At 36.1% G+C, this 24,076-nt stretch overlaps 1 protein-coding gene across 4 annotated transcripts in view; it reads right to left on the bottom strand.

Annotated features, from left to right (window-relative positions):
- Window positions 1-24,076, bottom strand: part of LOC134541618 (somatostatin receptor type 5-like) — a 719,278-nt gene that overhangs the window by 362,675 nt on the left and 332,527 nt on the right. For 3 of the 4 annotated variants that reach the window (XM_063385165.1, XM_063385173.1, XM_063385166.1), the window contains exon 3: window positions 16,411-16,447. The exons of the other annotated variant lie outside the window; for it this stretch is intronic. The gene's annotated coding sequence lies outside the window, so the exon portion shown is untranslated. The remainder of the gene's footprint in view (window positions 1-16,410; window positions 16,448-24,076) is intronic. 4 annotated transcript variants of the gene reach the window in all.

Here is a 24,076-nt window from a genome sequence, read left to right as displayed (position 1 = left end):
CAATACACACACAATTATGGTATTTTTACGATTTTTCATAGCCAGTTTCTTGAAAGCTTTTAAAATAAATTATAGCATTGACCTTCATACAGCTGCGGCTTGTTTTGATTACCAATTGCAAACCAGACTGAAATCAAATTTAGAACAGACAACCTCGCCATTTAATAATACCTCTATGATCGCGTGACTCTGCATTGTTTTATTGTTCAAACATTTTATCAATGAATACTTTAAGACGGAAAAATAATAAACGAAAATCCTGATATTTAAAAACTAAGATATTCAAAAACATACAAATCATAAATTTATATTTAAAAACTAATAGACATTGCATACATACAAGCCATAAATACTTTTGTAGAAACAGGTTTCATGTTGTCAATTATGCTGGAAACTCAACACTTACGATGAACGCAATTAAACAGCATGCAATAACTAATGAAAGAAATAGTTAACCTAATTATCATTTCATGAAATAGTGAAAAAATTATTGTTTTTTTCTCAATTAAATATAACTCAGAACTTATTGGTGAACAAAAATTATATAATCACATAGGTTTATTTTATGTTGTAAAAAAAATATTTTTATTAAATTTATTTAAGTTAAATATATATATATAGTTCCCAAAATTTTAATTTACGTGGCAATAGTAAAAAAAAGGCTTTTCAGTGACTCAAAGAACCAGTGTTGGTAACAAAATAAGTTAAAAACTATTACCTGAACTCTGGAAAAATAAGTCACATAAATAACATAGAAATTTCAAATAAAGTAAGCAAATTTAAATGTCTTATTCAATTTTAGTTTTCGCCCTGAACTTTTGATTAATATTAAATGCAAAGACGAATGTAATTGTGGGTAAAGTAAAAAATAAATAGTGATATTTGGTTTAATGTAAAAAAAATTAAGACACGAGCAAATTTTAATATAGTTACTGAAAAAAACGGGTCAGTTTTATTTGGTGCTTAAGTTTAAAAAAGTGTGACCCTCGACATTGAAAGAGCGGTCTCGACGAACAGGGCCCGCGGACATGTCTGGTGTCTGGCGACCGCGAATGGCTCACCTTCCAGCCACGGAGCTTTACGACTACGAAGCGATAAATAAAAGAGGGAAGGGGGGGATGCAGTAAACGTTATAATGCAAGCGTAAACAACATACGGCACACACGATTCTTTCTGAAGGATCGCTTCTGGCGGTTGGTAGGGAATAAAAGATCGTTCGAGAACATTTCTCAAGCGAGGCCCGTGTGAATAGTCGAGCTATAAAGGCGCGCGCAAAAAAAAAAAAAGAAGGGGGTGGTAGGTGGGTTACGATCGCTAGTTCCTCCCCACCTCTGAGGACCCCACCCTGACGCATAGCAGTCCCTTGAGGGTTTGGTGGAGGGGATGAGGGGGAAGCGAAACAAAGTGAAATACAGCGTTTGGCGACCTTGCGAAGTTATCGGCCCGTCGGTGTTTCCACGTCGCCCGTGCATCACCGGGAGCGGCGATAAGTGATTCAGTAAATTACAACCCGCTTCCCCTTCCCCCCTCCCACAACCCCTCCCTCTGGTGGGAAGTCACAACCTTCCTTTACTCCTCTCCCCCAACTCCTTCCTTCCTTTTCCCTTGCGGCGTGTTTGCAGTACCGCTCCAACTGCCGCCAGTCTCCGTGTGAACAGAGAAGGAAACACATAAAAAGAAGGATACAATTTATCAAAAATTTACAACTTAAAGAAATAAAGCTTTTTGTTAAGAATTTTTTTTAGAGAGTTACGTGGCAAAAGTTACATTTTTTGGTGGGGTTGTGGGGGGAGGGGGGGAACAAAACTGTCCTGATTTGAAAAAAAAAAAAAGTAGCAGTGCGCTTTTTCCTTTGACATTTAGTGTTACTAATTACGTGAGCAAAACAAAAAAAAAGCATGCACAGGAAAGCACGGCTAGGAAATTTTTAGGGTACACAAATATTTGAAACACATAAGTAAATTTGTGTGTTGAAAATTTTTATCTTTATTTATTAGTATCCATGACTTCAGTAGAATCTAAGAATACTTAGTGAATTTATGATAGCTAAACTAATACTCCCATCACGTTTATCTTGCAAAATTTAGGTAAGTATAATTTTGGCCTGAATAGAAAAAATTTGGTAATTTTATAAATTGGAAGCTCTTCCGTGAAAAAAATAATTCTGAAAATGCTATTTTTGAAAATTATTTGTCATGAAAAATACTATTAAGTTTTTTTAATGTTGCTAACCTAACATAACTTAAACTAAGCAGACGCTCACAAAATATTACACAATTTTTGTTGAAGGTAACGCTGCTTAACCAAACGTACACGCCATTTATCCGGACCCACAGCTCTGGGCGCGGGCGATTGAATTTTTAAAATGTTTCAAACATATAAAACATTTACACTGGAACACTTTAATATTCTTCCTGTCTGTGCTCGTTGCTAACAGCAACCTCCGTGATTAGGTACCGGCAACTGCATGACACACATTAACTTTAACACAATGCCATCTGCGTTACCGGCTACAAAAAAAAAGTGTTACATAAACATTTTCAATAATTCACTTGAATGGTGAAATTAGTCCACGAAGTACGCAAAATAATGTTCACAATCGCGACAAATTTGGTGACGAAAAACCCCGAGAGTTTTGTGTGTGCCTCACTCTCACGCTATGGTGCAATACCAGTTACTTCCGTTACCAAAATCAACATCCGTTCTTGTCTAATGATTTCATCGCTTAATTTCTCTACCAGCTGTAAATATGTTTTACTTCAAAAAAAGTTTTGAACTTACGCTGCAATGAAACTACTTAAAACTTGTAGCGAAAATTGTAAGCTGACATTTATGAAAGTGTATAATGATGTCTTTTTTTAAAGTAGGTACCCTACTTCTTTGAAGTTTATTATACTTTTAATACGGGTTTTATGTTCAATGTTCTCGTAGGATCCGAAATTTACACAAGATACAGGGTTGGGTGTACTGGTGTCATCTTCAGTTTTTAAATTGTTCCATTTATGTACCAACATGCAAAATTTATGATTTAAATTATTAGGAAGTTGACGTATTAAATAATTCTGAGTGCATTGGATCAAGGTACCACCCTTGTGTTATATAAAACGTGACGCGCCTGACATCTCTAAAAGGTGATTCCAGTGTCGTTTTCCGCCAACATTCAAATACTGGAGACAAATGAAGAACGCGCAGCAGACAAGCCGTAACCTTGGGAACAAAATATTTTCTTATGAAAAATCTTGAGACCAGCTGGGAATCGAACAAACTTTTACTGCTCCACTATTTATTTTTTTTGTTACTGGACAGAACTAGTAAATAAACATACTTACCTTGCAAATAAATTTATTATTCAGAAAAAAAAAACAAATGCATAGGGAGCTGAAATTTTCATTTCATCGAATAATGATGTCCTAATTATTTTCATTTATATCGTACACAAATGATTAATAGGAAATAAAAAAAACTAAACTAAGAAAATCATATATTTAAATTTATATACAAACATAGGCCTATCTTTATTTTTTAAACCTTTTTTAAGATGTCACGTGACAAAACAAAATTAGTTTTGTATGAATTCTGAACGCATTGTCTACGTGCAGACAGGGAAATTTATTACAGTGTCTGCTGTATGGATTTCTTTTCATGTCCCGCATTTACAAATGGGTCCACGCGGAACTGAGTGGGTAGCGTTTTATTAATGACTGTTGCTTTAGTACGCCATTAATTCAACACCCAAAGAAAATGAGGCAATTTTTTTTGTGTGAATTCATCAGCATGGTTCGGTTATTGTATCGGAAACAATCAAGATTAGTACATAAGTATTTACGCCTTCGGTACGTAATACATCACTTGTATTTTTTATGAACGGTAAATCAATCAAAAATTGAAATTTTCCATACAATGCTGACGCTCATTGAATGAAAGGATTATTTAACTGCCTGTCGATGCCAGACGATAAATATCTGTTTAACACGCGGCTGTCAAATAATGTTTTCAACGATTCTTCTAAACCTTTTAAATAAAACTTACTAGTCTCATGAAATATTAAACCCAAGAAAGTTTCATTGTGACGAATTACCAGAACTAATTCAGTAAATACTCTGTAAACTGAATAAAACCAGTAATGGAGCTAATACCTGTAGTTCCCTGAAGCAAACTAACGAATTGTATAGACATGATCGTACCGAGAAAAGTTAGACTTCGGGGAGAGAGGATCAATTCATTATTATTACTTACTATTTCTATTATTATTATTAATGTGGAAAAATTATTTCATAAGAGCGTGCCACAGCTTACAGGGCAAACAGTGTTATTTAATATAAGGGATTAGTTGCGGTAATTGATATAGCTACGGGGAATTTATTTTCATACAAATTTAAGACTCAGCTATGTGCAACCTAAAATTTATTTCATTTTGGCAGTAAGTATGACTGTAAAAATGTTCGCAAAATTTCTGATACGAATGCTAAAGCACTATATTTATGTCTGAGATTTAAAAAAAAAAAGAATATATACTTAGCTACATTTTGTGTATTTGTACACAAATATTTATTAACAAACATATTTTATTGTATACCTTCGTGAAAATATAAAACTTAGGCTATGGTATCTTAAAATAATTTTAAAAAAATTGACTGACGAACATTAGTCGCGGGTTTGATACACTCTTATGTTAACTCGGTTAATTATAAGTATTTTTTATCATTACAACTTTGAAAATAAAATATCTTTTAAAGTATACGTCGCTCATTACCTAAAATTAACAACAAGAATTAAAACATTTTTTGGAAGGAGCTGTACAAAGTTAACTTGCAGTTTTAGCAAATATACACTTGCATGCACAAATAAATTAATACACCAACATGTATGAAATATTGACTAAATTACAATTTTGAGAATATTTTTACTTAAGGAGGTCGCCTGGCATGTTGACGCGCCATTTACAAACCGCTCAAGAATTATTGATGGTGTGTGATAACGAAAATATCATTTAAGAGCCACTGCACTTGTCTATACAAGTTTAGTTTCATGGTTTAGTCTTTAAAATAACTTGTTCTTTCGGCAGCAAAAAAGGCTAAAAATGGTGTTTTCTCGAATGTTTTTAGGTATGAAAAATTCTAACCTCCGTATTGTAAAAGTTATAGAGAAATACAGGGAGCCTTTATTTATAATATTCCTGCATAAAATGGTAGGGTCACCGCTAAAGGTTACATAAGGGCGTGTTACACGCCAGTTTATCGAGCGAATGTCACCCTTAGCGCCCGATCTCATGGGCTCAACCAGGCGGTCACCTTAAAGCACGGAGTTAAAAAAAAAACACCAATATGTGTAGGTTTAGAAACACAAAAACTATAGTGGAATCTCTGCTACCACATGCATATGTATAAAATTGTACAATGGTTTTAACAGTGTACAGTTAAGATGTATCAATCTTGGCGGAATACGTTATGAACACGTATGCTGACGGAGCATTGACAATCATACGCTAAGACAATCAATACAGAGCATTAGCTATCCATCCGTGGGTTTGCACGTTCGTTTTTCACGCTCGGTTTTCAGGATAGCCACAATGTTTATATATATTGTGGCAAGATAAGATAAGTATGTAATCAAGTCAACACATCTTTGAATAAGACGCCAGGTCTATAAAAGGTGGTTTAATTTTTAATATAACAAAGTTTTGAAAGAGGTTGTGTACGCATGAGATTTACTTGATAATAATTGTTATGCTTTTAATTTAAAAAATAGCCTAAGTTAATTAAGTTACAATTGGTTTTATATGATTCACATTAGCTAACTGACGTAAAAATCGATATTAATAAACAAACATTTCCTTGTTTCTCAATAAACAGTCAAAAAAATTAAAAACATATTTAGATATAATTTTTAATGAGATTCGCCATTTTATTTCTGTTCACGGATCACTCACGAATTTATAAATTAGTAAAAAATTAATTAATTTAGATAGGTACTACTTATTTGAAATAATCCTGCTAAAATGGAGTTTGATTAGTTCATTGTTTCTAAACGTATTTTAACAAAGTGTTTTCCAAATATTTTTAATTACTGTCTAGAAACACTATCAATTAGAATAATAGCTGGTTTTTGAAGATTTTGAATAAAATATATTTGATATAACTTTATTTTCGAGGTACCTACAGAGATGTTCTTCAAAGGACGGGCACTTACAATAAAGCAACACACGCAAAATGAAATATTAAAAAATATGTATATTTTTTTCATTTAATGTGACAATTTTTTTTTTAACAGCTTTGGAGAACATACTTGTCCAGTGGAACGGGCCACCAACAATAAATTGGTTTGGTGGACAATCTGACGGACCCGTGGCAAACAGAAGTGACGCCGCTGAAATGTTCGCGAGGCGCGCGGAGCCCGCATGCCCGGGGGCATGTCAGTTTTAATGCGAAACAACGGCATTTTCCGGAGTGCTGCCTCGTGCGCTGCGCCCTCCCAACGAAAATATTTACCATGCGCTGCGTGGCGTCATCGATCCCCGAGCCGCTACACGGGCTCTGGCCGGACAGACGGCGCGAAGAAACAAACAAACAAGTGGGCGAGGGGGACGCACCATAACGCCGAAATACCACAACGCCGAATTACCACAACGCCGAAATACATTAACGCCGAAAAATGTCATTGCAGGACTGCGACATAGGTTAGGTTAGGCAATGTTAGCACACAAATTCATTCAGTAGTTTTTCATTTTGCTCCTGTGCCCGCCCTCCCCCATCCCCACAGCAACATTTTTCGGCGTTACTGTATTTCGGCGTTGTGGTACACAGCAGTTTTATAGCTGTTGGCGTTGTGGTACACAGCAGTTTTCTAGCTGTCGGCGTTGTGGTACACAGCAGTTTTCTAGCTGTCGGCGTTGTGGTACACAGCAGTTTTCTAGCTGTCGGCGTTGTGGTACACAGCAGTTTTCTAGCTGTAGGCGTTGTGGTACACAGCAGTTTTCTAGCTGTAGGCGTTGTGGTACACAGCAGTTTTCTAGCTGTCGGCGTTGTGGTACACAGCAGTTTTCTAGCTGTCGGCGTTGTGGTACACAGCAGTTTTCTAGCTGTAGGCGTTGTGGTACACAGCAGTTTTCTAGCTGTAGGCGTTGTGGTACACAGCAGTTTTCAAGCTGTCGGCGTTGTGGTACACAGCAGTTTTCTAGCTGTAGGCGTTGTGGTACACAGCAGTTTTCTAGCTGTCGGCGTTGTGGTACACAGCAGTTTTCAAGCTGTCGGCGTTGTGGTACACAGCAGTTTTCTAGCTGTCGGCGTTGTGGTACACAGCAGTTTTCTAGCTGTAGGCGTTGTGGTACACAGCAGTTTTCTAGCTGTAGGCGTTGTGGTACACAGCAGTTTTCAAGCTGTCGGCGTTGTGGTACACAGCAGTTTTCTAGCTGTAGGCGTTGTGGTACACAGCAGTTTTCTAGCTGTCGGCGTTGTGGTACACAGCAGTTTTCTAGCTGTCGGCGTTGTGGTACACAGCAGTTTTCTAGCTGTCGGCGTTGTGGTACACAGCAGTTTTCTAGCTGTTGGCGTTGTGGTACACAGCAGTTTTCTAGCTGTCGGCGTTGTGGTACACAGCAGTTTTCTAGCTGTAGGCGTTGTGGTACACAGCAGTTTTCTAGCTGTAGGCGTTGTGGTACACAGCAGTTTTCAAGCTGTCGGCGTTGTGGTACACAGCAGTTTTCTAGCTGTCGGCGTTGTGGTACACAGCAGTTTTCTAGCTGTCGGCGTTGTGGTACACAGCAGTTTTCTAGCTGTCGGCGTTGCGGTCAATTTGGCATTTGGCGTTATGGTGAGGCCTTACTTAAGGCGCTCGAGTTTAAAGTCGGGAGCCGCAGAAGGGTGTACCAACTAAATGCAGTGAGAAGTACGGTCCCTAGGCAAAAAAGAATGACCTGGATAATAATTGAAAACATCACTGCCTGTTTACTATTTAATATTCCTGCTTGGCACCGGCTTGGTACATTAAAATACAGAACCATGTACACAAATCTACAGAAGATCTAGATCTCGCATTAAAGAAAAGGACATCTAATGTAATCACATATTATAAACACTATATTACGGGTAATTTTACAAACATTTAGAAAGGATAAGTTTTTCCCTAACAGGTCCGTTGATTACACTCCTGGATGACGTAATTGTCTATAAAGGTTGTTTAGGCACAATTCCGAATATTCTGGTCTAACCGGACTCTCGTTTCGACGTAATTATGCGAGTCTCACATCCCGCACCACAGCAACGTGATAAGTCTGGCTTGCAGTTTACGTAAATTCTCACGTAGCGTAAAAAGGAGAAGTAGAGTTTATTTCGCCACATTACGATTCAAGAAACTAGCAAGATAATGAATTTGAGTTTATGATCAGTCAAGTCTCTCTGCTCATAGTTTTTCCTTAAAAAACCAACCCGGTGCCCGGTTGTTAATAGCGGTTGCGTCGAGGCTTACTTGTAGTTGCGCAGCATGGTGGACGATAACCCGGGCTGGGCACTGGTCGATGCGTAGGTGAATGGAACAGCCTTTCCATTTTAGCAGCGGCGCAACACGCCTGCACCCGACGAGCCGAAGTTGACTCCACAAGCCGCCAGCACCGTTTTTTTTCTCGCCAGCCGCAGACCGTCGCAGGTTAACGCGTCACCATGACGTCATAAGGCTTCGCGCGCCGCGCGGTGTTGGCTCGCGGAAACACACACAAGCGCAGCGCCGTGAATGTCCGTAATGCTTTTGTTTTAATCAATCTTCAGGACGAAAATGAACCAAGTGCCAAACAATCTATCATAACATATGATATAATTAATTACCAAATTAAAAGAAGGCGTGGCAAACGCCTCAATGGTATTCGGCGTTATTGTACGTTCGGCGTTGTGGTATTTCGGCGTTTTGTTAACGACCCGTGGGCGAGTCTTTCAGTGTTCGCCGGAAACGTGTAACATGTAACCTCGGTAACGAGCAAATCCATTTGTTCTCGTGTTGCAAAATACACTTAAACATTAAAATCGGACATTGGACGCGAAATTTAACGAATTTTTTTTTTAAATAGTGCCGACCGTTGTAAGCAAATAGTGTTTTCAACTGCATTTCTGGACGCGAATCACACGTAGTTTCCACGCCCGCCGCTAGAATTCGCTGCCGGAGCAGGCAACGTCGACTATCGAATCATTTGATCTTTAGACTGGATTTTTAAACTATATAACTAGACCCCTGCTTTTGGGCCAGACTTTCGACAAGGAATTTTATTAAAACACTGCCTGTCTTGTTAAAAATTCACTAAACAGTTAACGATGTGTTTTCCTTTGGCTTTGTGAACTTTGTTTCATGCCATCCACCACAGATGGCCGGACCGTGGTTTCACCTTTCCGGTTCCATGTCACTTCCGTTCCATGCGTCTTCTGTTCCATTGACGAGATTACTCTCACGAAATGCCGTGTAATGAGAGCTAATACGCTGAACATAAAAAATTGGTTGTCTGTAAAGTTAGTTCACGGACGATAGTTTAACGTGACAACGTCATAACAAAACATTGATGAAATTATTGCATACTTTTATGAATAAAATTGAATCATTTTTATTGAATTATCACTATTTTGTATGGATACAAAGAAGGAGTTAAATGAAATCTACAATTTGATTGATGAATTTACTTTTATTTGCACTCATTAATTCAAATATGTTTATTACTTTAACGAAGAGATTATTTTAACTATAATTTTTATACATGTTTGCGATTTAACTTCTTCCAATCTGTGTTATTCTGTTAAGGATAAGACGATGATAGGAAAAGTAGGAAACGAATGGGAGTGTTTCAAGTATAATGTGCCTCGAAAAAGTCAAATCGATGGTTGTTCTAATCGAGTGGAAGAGAGATATATTCGGCGCAAGCGTACAGTGAGCGTAACGGGACACAGCGTAAAGGGACACACCGTAAAGGGACACTTTTTCTTGCGTGCAGCCGGCGTTCATCGATTTATTAGACGTTTCGTCAAAAACGTGCAATGTTTCCATACAGGATTATTAGAAAGTTCTGAGAATAACTTTAAGTGTAGGTCAGGCATGCAGAAAGAAGTCATTTACTCAATATAACTTTGGGTAGCAATGCAAACGTCTGATGATGGGGCAGCTGCCTATGTCGATAGCGTCGTCGATACAGACGCTCTGCAGCAAGGGAAGTTTCCCGTCGCTTCCCCATAAGGAGCCCCGCCTACCTGGGCGCACACGCGGTGTGCGGAGATTCAGATATTTTCTCAAGACATACCATTGGGCTTTGTTTACGGTTGGCTTTTAAGAATAACTTAGGGCAGATGAAGAGTTCTGTTTCCGTATTTCGTTTTCATACTGTGAACGCGTGTTTTTTAGAATAACTTATACTTATAAGTAGGGACTGGAGAAATTCGCGGTTTCAATGACCACTAGGATAGACTCCACGATTCTCTATGTACTCGGGCAACTATCACCTGGTCATTGGCTACCGACTCGGGACACCTGTTTACTGCGATTCTTATGATTCGATACTTCTTTTGTTGAGTGTTTGCCATTGGCTCAGAGTCCTTCAGGTAAATTGCGGTCCAATCACTGACGCAGCATTAAGCTAAACGAGTTTGGATTCCAGCATGTCTCGAAAGGAATCCGAGAATTTTTCCGTTCTCTACTTATAAGAATGAAACATCCGACACAGATTTCTCATATACTTACATTTAATGTATAACGCACAACCACATTTATTGTTTAAATTTCTTTGCTTTTGAGATTGATCCGAATCGCAGCGATAGTGTGTACTAACGTTTTGCTCTGCATTGCAGCAGGCATCTTCAGGGTTGAGAATCAAATGAGAGCTGTAAGGTATAGCGCATCTCATCCTTAGCTTTCGGTGTGCATTCAAATGGGCATTTACGTTATTTTCAAATGCACGATTTCTACTATTAGCGCTGTCCAAGTTTCGGTGTGCCTTGTTGCCAGATCTAAACCGTTGACATTACATTGTAATTTAATGAAAATTAGACACGATAACGATCAATGGCAGCTTCAGGATGACTTTTCAGGAGGGGCTATCGCACAAAGAAAGGTCGTAGTTGCAAAAAATTGAAGTTGTCAGATATTGGCCTTGGAATATTTGTAAATTACAGGTTTCAAATACAGAACCTTAGTAGCTCCATGCAACTTTTGATGAGATCAAAGTTTAACATATGAAATTAAATATTTAAGTAAACATAAATATACACTAATCAATAAAATTGGTCTTGGGAGGGGCTATCGACCCCACCGCCCCCCTTCTGGAGCCGCGCTTGATAACGATTCACCATATAATGTTATGGTTACCGTTGAAATAACATAGTTGCTCTATGCACGACGATAACTTTCGCTTGGAGGCGATACCGGGCTGGAACTGGAAGCACCAGATAGTGTCGACATGGAGGCCCTCTGCACACACGATAAGTCCAGGGTTCAGTTTGGAACGAACAATCCGAACTGGCATATTGGTAGAGACCCGAAAAATTCGCGAGTTCATTTCGCGATAGACTGACATCCAAAAACGTTTAACTTCGTACAGCTTCTGCGATTGGCCCACATGATATCTGGGGAACTTCGGGCCAATGGAAAAACATAAACCAAGAAAGTGCCGAATCATGGACAAATTGTTTGAGACTTCTCACGAATCAGCAGCCAATGAACAGGTGTCATTTCCCCGAGTTTGTTAAGTACTGTGGAGTCTATCCTAGAGGTCAATGAACCCGCGAATTTTTCCGGTCCCTACATATTGGATTGAACAGAAGTCTCCTCCTCATATACGATCAGTCTTGTTGTTGCTATTTCAGTTGGATGTATCGTTTCATCGTGGAATATGGAATAAATTTTGCATGCTGCAGTTGCAGTTTCACTTGCAGCCAGAATAAAGGGAGGAAAAAAAACAAAGAGTATAAACAACTATGTTTGCCACGCCACTAGGCTGATGGACTGATTGTATGGACTGACAGTTTGGACTGGCGAGTCGCTGTTCCCACACTCGGCAGTTCAAACTGAGTGCTCTCGAGCCCACAGTCTGATTTGATAGAGAATACCTCAGTTAGTCAGTCCGTCAGTTCTTACTCATCAGTCCACCGTCCTTGCTCACACACGGCAGTTGCAACTATCCAGTCCCTACTGATAGGACCGAACTGTTGGTCCGGTGTTGGGGCCTTAACAAAAATAAACCGCTGACTAGGTAGGCACCTTAATTAAATGCACTTTGGCAAGACTTTGACTGTAGCTCTTCTGTCCTGCATCGTTTGATCCCACAAGGACATACCCCTCCCTCTGGGTTTGCTAACTCAAGTTCCATTGGATAAATGACTCTTCTATGCAAGCCTGGCTCTCTATTGTTTAAGAACGCCTGAATCATCTATATGGCAAAAACGGTGATGTGTGTACAGTATCTAGCACCTTACGGGACACGTCTCGCCTATGCCCTGTCATTGGAGGAATATACTTTATTTTTCCCCCATCTTTAGTAACGAAGAATACCATACAGTATTTTTTGACGTGACAACGACTAATAAATAGATGAACGCCGGCTGCACGCACGAAAAAGTGTCCCGTTACGCTCATTGTATGCTTGCGCCGCATCTATCTCTCTTTCACTCGATTGAAACAACCATCGATTTGACTTTTTCGAGGCACATTAAACTTGAAACACTCCCATTGGTTTCCTACTTTTCCTATCATCGTCCTATCCTTAACAGAATAACACAGATTGGAAGAAGTTAAATAGCAAACATGTATAAAAGTTTAGTTAAAATAATCTCTTTGTTTAAGTAATAAACATATTTGAATTAATAAGTGCAAATAAAAGTAAATTTATCAATTAAATTGTAGATTTCATTTCATTTCTTCTTTGTATCCATACAAAATAGTGATAATTCAATAAAAATGATGAAATTTTATTCATAAATGTATGCAGTCATTTCATCAATGTTTTGTGATGATGTCACGTTAAACTATCGTCCGTAAACCGACTTTACAGACAACCAATTTTTTTTTGCACTGGCAGGGAGGGGATTAACAGCCGTATTGGTGGTACGCACTGCCTTACAACTATTAATCAAACCATGTGCACGAATAGTCGTTATAGTGCTGAGGCTGTGAAACCGTTAACGAGAACATTCGAGGCATCCAAGACGTAATGGTCCGTTACGATCAAGATGTTTTAGTCTGCGGAGAATAGGTGCCACTTAAACGCACTCTCGATCAGAAACAGAAGCTAATACTACAAAATACTAGCCACAGTTAAAAAAATATTAGTTCGGAAGCGCAAGTTACTAAACACTTAGTACTGTAACGATTTAAAGGTCTCGCCTCGTAAGAAGTAGTCGTTTACTTTGGCTAATTTTCTACATAACTAGCGGTACCCAAGCATGGAAAGATTGGATTAATTGTGATTCCTGTATAGATCAAATCTATTGATTAAAAACTTAAAACATATAAAATCTTATAAAACCAGTTTACTGAAACAAAAGTAATTAAATTCTTGCTAAAGTAAGTTAAGTGCGGGAGTTTCTATAGAATATAGTGAAGAACTAACTTTTCTAATATTTTTTATTATTCTTTGGTACGATATTCAGCATATATTTACGATCCACCAGACGTAATATAGCAACTACTGCAGTGTTTACGTTCAAGAGAGACCGTAACGTATCAAATTCGCTTGAAGAGTTATTTTTCCCCCAAGTTTATGTATAGGCACCCCAAGGGTTATATTGCTGAAAACACTTTTCGCAAAAGTTTCGAAAACAATCGCAAAGTGTCGATGTCCAACTCGAATCAATAGTAAATACGAAATAAAAATATCTGCCGTAATAACCCATGCTCAATTAAAGATTGTTTGCTGACTGAAGTCGCTCCGCCACCCCCACCCCCCTCAAATTTTTTTATGCTGGCACTTCCGGCTCTTCGTCCAGGGAATAAATCATTTGGCTCTGTCCGTCATTTCCTCTCCTCGTATTTCTTTCCTCTTTGTCCGCTCTACTCCCACCCTTCATTCTTCATCAGGACAGTCGCGCGAGGGGCAAATAAAAGCCACTGAGCAAACCGTAAACATTGATCAAAGTCCGTCCCTGCCCGGACCAATTTAACGGACAAGTTGGGTTTGGGGGGAAAAGGCTGGGCAAGGGGAAGACAAGAGGCATATTATTTGTTGGCCTAACAACACAGAATAACTCAAGACTACAAAAGACAAATACCTAATTGTGTTCAGAGTTAAATGCACGCTCGCCACTAACATTTTTTTTTTACTTAGAACAATGAGTTTAATACAATTCCTTGGACAAACGCCATTGCAGTAATGGAAAAACTTCATAAATGTAAAATAAGAAATAAAAAATGAAAACGTAAACCCACAGAAATCAAGCCTGAATCAGCTGTTGTCAGTCATGAAAAAAAATATAATATCACAGACGAACACAGTGTACTAACAACGACGAGACAATTCGAATAATAACAGTAAATGTTGTAGACATAAAAATAAACCTATAATTTAATAAATAACTAAAAAAACCTTCCTTTTATCGTTCAATGAACTAAAACTTTAAAAAATAAAATTTTATTCTAAGTTTTTGTCCAACAGCCAAATAATACACACCTCTGTATAGCTAAAAACGTGGGGCGCTTGATGTCATTTGTCTTAAAGTTTACATCAGTAACAACAATATTATTTGTAGTAGATTTTCTGTCACTAATTTTAGGATGTATTTAATACGAAAGTTTTAGGATGAAATCAGTTTAAACATTTTAGGATATAGTCATTCTGAAAGTGAATATATGAACTTAATAACAATAATGAACATAAAATTGGTAATGGGGTGCTTCACGGACGCAAATCTGTAGGATTGGCAGGTGGAGCCCTAGAAAACTTACTGGGGGAGGGTGGCGGCAACAGTATGTGCGTACATAAGCACAAACACCCATTTTTTAAACATTGTAATATAGAAATGCCATACAATATTGAAGTTGACTATACTAAATGAGGGAAACTTCCAAAAACAACAAAATAGAAATGGTGAAGATGACCCACAAGATGGACATAGCAACGAAGAAGAAGACAGTGAAGATACAGAAGATGAAGTTGAGGATAATGAGGAAGAGGAGGAATATTGACTCTGTATATATCATTTATTGTGGAATTTCTCTATCATTTTATATTGTATAATCATTTAATTTTAATCTATATATATCATGTATTAATTCTAGGAAGCTGTATATTCCACTCCTAAGAATATTTATTTATATATATAATTTAATATGAAATATTCTTAATAAAAAATGGGAATTAAGAAGACCTGGCAATAACGCCGGACAATAATTTTAGAATACAGGAAAGAATTGTATGTATAAAGAAATAAATTACAGAATTTTATTCTTCAAGTATACCCGCAAGGGATCTTAAAGAGGCAATAAGTGCTTAATTAAATATTGCCAACATAAGGTTGGGTAACATCTATAATAAACAAGGGATGGAAGAAGCTGAGCTGGCGGGGCCCAACACTCCCTGAGGACAGGTCGGGTCAGCATCGGGCCAGGGCACCTGACAGCGCCCCGTCACTGTGTCCAGCTCCACTGGCCCAGGAGCCTGGGTGCCCATGTGTCGGAGCTGTAGCCTGCTCTGGTGTCTGAGTGAAGCTCCCGCCAGGATGCGAGCATACAGCCTCTCCTAGCCTTCTCGTGGAGCCAGTGCTGACATACTGCCGGGGTGCTCACTCCTCTGACTGCCTCGGTGTGTCGGCACGAGTGTCCTGGTAGACCAGTGGGCTGTGGACGGGCGGCTACACTCATGGTGGTGTCTCAAGACACCTGGCTCGCTGTGCAGAACCAAGGGAAGGGCTGCTGAGAGGCCTGAGGGACAGTCCGGGCCCTCACTGGCTGTAACCCTCAGGCGGGGGAGAGTCTGAGGACATCCCTGGCTCGGCGCCATCAGCTCTCTGCCTGCATGTGGAGGGTGCCACGGGACTGATCCCCGCTGAGGTTTCCTCAGACGGCCCTGGATCGGTGTTGGAGATTAGTAATACTTCTAAACCATGAAACTTTTCCTTTTGATTTTTAATACTCGTTAGGATAAAATTGTTTACGTCAAATATAAATCATTTTGCACACAGAGAGCACTGTTAATTTTACACCTGTACACAGAAAAAGCACCTATATGTCAAGTACCAAAATCTTCGAGAAGTTCCTTAAATTAATGGACAGTTAATACGCACCAAAAAAAGTTTGGAAAAATAATTATTTGTTATTATGCGAATCGGTAATTCGCATTTACGTATATTCAAAAAATGTTTACTTCATACTATTTATGACGTGAAAAATTGGCATACTAAAAAATAAAATTATTTAATAATAAAGTAATTATAAAAATATCATATATACCCTACATACCAAGTTTGGGTATGGCAGCGAATCGGCTAAGAGCACTCTGAAACAGAGAAGAAGAAAAAATCACATAAAATCGCATAACATGTAACAATTATGTAATCATTATTATAGGCAATTTTACTTGACAATGTTGTTCTATAGAATATAATGAATAATTTTCAAATTTAAACAATAATGTATTAACTAGATTTATTTAAATTAAAATATGTTATATATTTTTTGGATTTTTTTGTATTCACTCCATAAGACAAATTTAACTATTTTTGGTAAACAGGATGTAATAATGTAGAAGGTTGTAGTTTATGAACCACTGAGCTCTACCGTGTAACAGCGATAGTAATATAATAAGAGTCCTGTTCTGAAATATGTTGTTTTTGAAGCACCCTTTCCCTAAAATAACTATCACAAATTTAAATATGAGAAAATTTACAATAAATTGTATTCTTTGCTTTAATTGCTGCAGCCATGTTAGCTAAAAATTATTTCCTTTTATATAGAAGTTATTGTTTATAAGGAGTATAAATATGCAAAAACAGATTGCAATATTGTATTTCCATCGAGTCATAATTGAGTGAGTTTAATCTTCTTTCAAGAACCATTGTACAGAGCTTCTTTCTCGAAAACATTATTGAGCAACCAGTAAAAATAAATCCACGGGAAAATCAAATTGGTAGGTCTTACATGTGGGTTGTATAGGACATGATATGGAACTGCAGGAGGCATAAAGACATTTACAACAGCTGCCTTTCAAATCAGGGTTTTTAAAACCATGTTTGGCTGTTGGAAGTATTTATTTTTACTTGTAATATAAATTACAATTACTGTGCTAGCTTGCTGACGAAAATACAATAAAATACAAAAGAAAATTAGAAGTTGAAATAGTTTTTTTATTATTAAAAGTAAAAATAATATATTTGTTTTAGGTTTTCTAATATAAATCACATGATTAAAGAGTAAACATACATAAAGAAAAATGTCTGAACAAAAGGGATATTAACATTTATTTCTGGTAGTAAAGTTTCTTATTAAACATTATAATTTATGGTATTAAAAGCCTCATAATCGGCATAGCATTCGTTTTAATCAAGGAAGCTCAATGATTCCTCAATTGGCAAAACATTATAAAGAGTTTATTCTATTCTAATAACTAACTACGTATAAATTAACGAACATACCAGAAACAATATAAACTACACTTTGACCATATAAACGTTAAATGGGTCGCTGTCTAAATAGCTCTTCCAAATAAAAGCTAATCGCCATCCTACAAACCTCCCCCACCCCCTCCAACCCAGGATAAATGGACAATGGTATCTCTAAATATGATAAATAACGAAGATTACAGGTTTTGTCACTAAGCTAATGTGTTATGATTTTCTATTAATCTTTGCGCGAACGCTTGCATAAAAAAAATCTCAGTATTATTCTGCTTGAAACTTTCACTATGTTAATTTATTATCGCATGCATGGTGTTCAATAAATAACTGGTATTATTTCGTGTCCCTATATATATTTTTTTAATTTGAATGCTAACGAAACTGATTAGAAGCACGCGACCACAATAAGTACTGTCAGGCTATCGCGCGTAATTAAAAATGAAATAATAAATTAAGAAAATATCACGGAATTTTACTCATAACATTTACATGATTGATGTAATCTGAGTACGTACTCAGGCATTGATAATTGGCATCGATGTACTACAGAAACACTAATTTAATGATTTACAGAGTGCAAATTCTTTACTTCGAATTGAGGTACTTTTAATGTGCTAAAAATCGTTTTAAACAAATCAAAGCATAACACTCTTCGCAGGAATTTGTTTCTACCTACTTTACATACTGCCTATTTAGATAAAGGTTCACACTTAATGTCATTCGTAACTTGTAACTGAGCGGTATTGTTAACAAAGGTGAGAATATAAAACTTTATTACTGTTCATATAACGTCAATTAGCCGGCATTTCCGCATAACGAATATGAATATAAAGGCTGATTCCAAACCAATAAATAGAATAATACTACAAAATTTTAGCACCAAATAGTGATTCCATGGTTCAAAACACATTATGGTAAGGATGCTTTTAACATTTTTTAATTAATTATGTGGAATGAATACAAAATCAGGCAAGCAGTAACAACTAAAGTACGGTCCTGGGTAGCCATGAAACCTACTGCTCATTTGACGGTCAATAAGTTTCTATTCGAGCACACGACAGGACCACAGTATATCAGCACCAATTCGGCATTCGAATGGTTCAAAGCCGGCTGTAAATATGGAAACCACGCCTTCTTTATACTCTGTGAGAAAACGTGTGATGTAAAACCCACACATTCTTAAGGGCTGAAAGAATAATATTTTAAATGTCATCATAAATCACTCGTGCAAATATATAGAAAAAAAATTGTTTTAAAGTGATGTCTTGTTCCAAAATATTAATCATTTGACCTAAAAACTTCCACTGATGCAGTTATAGTCTTTTTAACATTTAAAAAATTATATATATTTATTTATTTGTATCAATAATATTCTTAACAAATAAAATTATTTGATACTTAATTTTATTATATTTATTCAAATATTTTACAGATATTGCATAGGTAATGCTTAATTTCCAGTCATTCCCTTTTAATATAAATATAAGTAAAAAAAGGGGTATTTTTGTGATTTCTCAGTTTTCTCCTCAGCTTCTCACTGACTTCCACTAACGGTTGTGGTGGAGATAAATAGTCATTGGTCTCCCATCGATTCTAAAGAGTGTTTGTTCAAATTTGCTGTGATTCCTATATTTTTTTATTGACGTGACAACGTCTAATAAATCGATGAACGCCGGCTGCACGCACAAAATGTGCCCCGTTACGCACATTTTTCCGTTACGCTGTATCCCGTTACGCTCATTATACGCTTGCACCGCATCTATCTCTCTTCCACTCGACTGTTTATAAAGTGAAGTGAAAAGTTAATGTGGTTTTCATTGCTTAATACAAACAATTTCGGCAGTAAAGGTTAATTATTCTTGCATTTTAAAAATCTGATTACTAGTATAATTTCAAGTATATATTATTTTATCTATATATATAAAAATTTAGCTTCCGTATGTATTTGGCCGCAAAACTCGGAAAGTATACGATGGTTTGGATTGAAATTTTTACAGAACATTGCATCTTAACAGAAGAGTGTTTATATGAAATAAAAGTTTGGGAAAATCCACCGGAAAAGTCGGAAAAAAAAGTTTCTATAACTAAATATCATGGTCACAGTTCAAGCACATCAGGCTACTCGACCATTGTGCCTTGACGACTATATTTTACACAAATATGTATGTATATATATATATATATATATATATATATATTTCAAGAAAGAATAAAAACTTTATTTAATTTGAAAGTATATTCTTTCGACTCTATTGATAAAAATACGTTTAAATTAAAAAATACATTTCGTACAATACATTTGAAAATTAAATAATTCTTATCTTATAGCTTATATCTTATATATTGCTATTATAATTTGTTATAATCACGTACGTTGTTATGATAATTGTTGATATATCAAACCGGTTGTCATATCAACCCTGTTGTCATAGCAAAATGTGTTTGTTCATTTTTCCAACAATAATCTTTTAACACTTTTGTTTTGTTTTCTAATAAGCCAAATATTGATTAAGCACAAAATGTGTCACTGTGACCAGTTTATGTGTATGGTATCATTTATAAATGTTTAATTAAAGAATGGAATTGGTTGGATTTCATCTGTAAAGTGAGTAAACTTATGTTTTATAAAAAAATTGCGATTTAATGAAACACTATTTTCATAATTTTGTATTCATATAGTTTTTTTATCTTGGAAATAATTTAACTTTATTTTTTCACTGGAAATATGAATTATGTAGGCTACTATCATTAAACCTTATGGTGCCAAAGATTGAAAAATCGTGTTTTCTGTGTTTTGCGAAAATTGTCAAGGCCGAAAAATCCTTTTAAAGTATATATATTAACTAAGACACGTTTTTCGACACTTAACCACATTCTATCGTTGTGAGTTGAGCTACCCTATTATTAGCTGCTTTTTCTCATAAAATATTGCAGAAGTTTTATGTTTCTGGGCATCGCACAGCATGTGACACTGGAAATGTGTTTTCATATTTATTTGTTTACAATAAAAACTTCACATTTTAATTAATTTAATTACATGTTTTAAAAGTATACATTTGTTTATTTTGAGTTTATTTTGGTTAATTATAAATTTTTATTCGCTTTTAAAACTTATATTTTTTTATATATTTCTTAGTAATTTTATTAATGAAACAGTCAGTATAACTTTCATAGAAGGTTTTATATAAATTGACTTAATTTTTTTTCAATACATTCTGTGTAAACAATTATGAACGGAACAATAATTACAGAACTAATATTTCATTGTATTGAGAAAAAATTTAAGATTTAAAAAATAAAATCCATGAATATTATTTTATAACTACGTCCACTCCTCATTTTGTACATAAAAATATTAATTTTAATTACAATATTAAAAATATTAACGTAAAAATGGGATAAAAATTGTATATTTTTACTTAAGAAATGCCAAAAAATTAGAGTTTATTTATTAGCGTTAAAAATTATGAATATCTAATGAATGACGTACACGATATGAATAATAGTATTATAAACAGAATCGAAGGTGAAACAATGACATACAAATCTATTGATTCAGTAGTGCACCAAAATGAAGCAGTGAACTTTCCAACGGAATTTCTCAATTCACTCGATTTTCCAGGATTACCACCACATATTTTGAATTTGAAAATTGGTGTGCCAATTATATTGCTTCGAAATATCTGTCAGCCTAAATTATGTAATGGTACACGATTAGTAGTTAAAAAATTAATGGATAATCTTATTGAAGCAACAATTTTGATTGGACTTCATAAAGGTGAAGACGTATTACTTCCACGAATGCCACTTATTCCGACAGATATGGCGTTCGAGTTCAAACGACTTCAATTTCCAATACGCCTTGCGTTCGCTATGACCATCAATAAAGCACAAGGACAATCTTTGCAAGTGTGCGGTTTGAATTTAGAAAATGAATGCTTCTCTCATGGAAAGTTATATGTCGGGTGCTCCAGAGTCGGTAAACCATCTGATCTATATGTTTATGCAAAAAATGGGAAAACAAGGAATGTAGTCCTTCCATTAGCTTTACAATAAAAATATTTAAGCTAAACACATTTTTATTTCTTCTATTACATTCCACAGCCATGCACAGTAAAATATTAAATTAAACAATGAATTAATATTAAACTGTGCCACAGCAAAGCGTGGCCGGGTTTAGCTAGTTATTAAAATAAAAATGATTCCATTTTATTCATAGAGTATGCAATCATTTCATCAAAGTTTTGTTATGACGTTGTCACGTTAAACTATCGTCCGTAAACCGACTTTACAGACAACCAATTTTTTTTTTCATTTAATTTTTGACCACGTTTCCCCGACGATCTTCATGGCAACGGTTATTGCATTGTTGATGCACTATTTGTCTCCTGGCAACGGCTATTTCTTTGTTGATGCCTCGTAGCTTTTTTTTTTCTTTCATAAATGTGCTTGGAATGACGTTGCACTCCCTCTAGCTCATGGTTGGCTCGCCGATCAATTTTTTTTCTTTTGCGGTGTCGCAATTCACCGCAATTGTGTAATGGCAGAATACTCCTTGTTGAACGACTGCAGAATAAAATAATCAAAGCGAGCACAATAACCCAGCAAAGAAATTGGGAAAATGTTTACACCGCGAGTACCTTCAATTTCAACTTAAATGACCTTAAATTTCAAACGATAGCAATCTCCAGTGATGTTGGTTCTAGTAAAGTGTGACTATCAACAATCAACCATCCACTATACAGTAAGTCTTATATCATAATGTATTCTGATCCGGCCAACGCTGGTATTACACCTGGGAACTGTCGAATATGAAGGCCCTCGGAAAACTGTTGAATTCCATATTTCATTCGGTTATATTAGTTGTAAAGATTATGACGTGACAACGTCTTATAAATCGATGAACGCTGGCTGCACGCAAGAAAAAGTGTCCCGTTACACACATTTTTCCGTTACGTTGTGTCCCGTTACGCTCATTGTACGCTTGCACCGCATCTATCTCTCTTCCACTCGATTGGAACAACCATCGATTTGAATTTTTCGAGGCACATCAAACTTCAAACACTCCCATTCGTTTCCTACTTTTCCTATCATCGTCCTATCCATAACAGAATAACACAGGTTGGAAGAAGTTAAATAGCAAACATGTATACAAGTTATTGTTAAAATAATCTGTTCGTTAAAGTAATAAACATATTTGAATTAATGAGTGCAAATAAAAGTAAATTTATCAATTATATTGTAGATTTCATTTCACTCCTTCTTTGTATCCATACAAAATAGTGATAATTCAATAAAAATGATTCAATTTTATTCATAAAAGTATGCAATCATTTCATCAATGTTTTGTTATGACGTTGTCACGTTAAACTATCGTCCGTTAACCGACTTTACAGACAACCAATTTTTTTATTTTGTTTCCTGAGTTGATCTTCAGTATTGGATTTAAAGTTTTTTTTTGTTTGATGCGCGGTAGTGTCGTACCAAGAAGGGCCATGCGTAATGAGCAGTGCGTGAGTTTTCTGGCTGTAGACTACCGTAACAAAGCGAGGTCGCATCAGCTAGTTTTCAAATAAAATTACCTACTGCGATTTCAGCTATGCACCAAAATATCTCTCACAACTGTTTTAAAATTTGCCACATGGCTTAGTAATTATTAACAATCATAGTTCGTTAATTACTGAAATCTTTGAAATAATAAAAAAAATTAAACATAATTCAATCAATTTTATTTTGATAGTAGGCAAACAATATGTAGAAAATATTTAGTGTTGTAAATTTATGGAACGGAATTTTTTTTATTAAATGTTTTAATACCTACTAACGTATTGCGAGAATTTTTAAGCCAAAAGAAAAAAAATAGTGAGTGGGCCAATAGACCCTCAGGTGGAGAAATATCGTTCATGTATGGGGTAGTGAAACACAATGGCTAATATTATTCAACCATATAAACATTTAAATACATTACGCAGTTTGCTAAGCAAATTTTTATTTGATTTTTTCCAGCTTTACAAAGAACTTGTTTAAGTCGAAATTTGTAATGAAGTGTCTCAATTACGTTGCCTGCATTTACCCATGTTAAAAAATAACATTTTAATCCAACCAGAAAAATTACTTCGAAAGAATTTATACCTCAGATTATCAATAAAACAGTCTTCATAGTACTAAATATAAAATGAAAAATCGTTGGATGAATCCAATATGTTAGGTATACACCAAACCTTAAAAAAACTAGGATTAGCTCTGATATAGCACAAACATTTCAAGCAGCTATCTGCAAAATTGCAGGAACTTCACAATGCTTCAGAAGGGCATTTTTACGTTTCTGAAATCTACCGGAAACATTGTCAACTGCAACATTGCAGAAACATCAGAGGGTTTCAGTAACACAACTTCACGTTTCCGAGATCTGCCTGAAACTTTGATGACTGCATGCACTCGGGTTGAGCCGACCGCCTCGCAGTGCCGTATAAGAGGGACCAATACAATCATTATATCATTTTTATTATAAT

This window comes from Bacillus rossius, assembly GCF_032445375.1.
Source record: "Bacillus rossius redtenbacheri isolate Brsri chromosome 4 unlocalized genomic scaffold, Brsri_v3 Brsri_v3_scf4_1, whole genome shotgun sequence".
Lineage (NCBI taxonomy): Eukaryota > Metazoa > Arthropoda > Insecta > Phasmatodea > Bacillidae > Bacillus > Bacillus rossius.
This window is presented reverse-complemented; position numbering and strand designations above follow the sequence as displayed.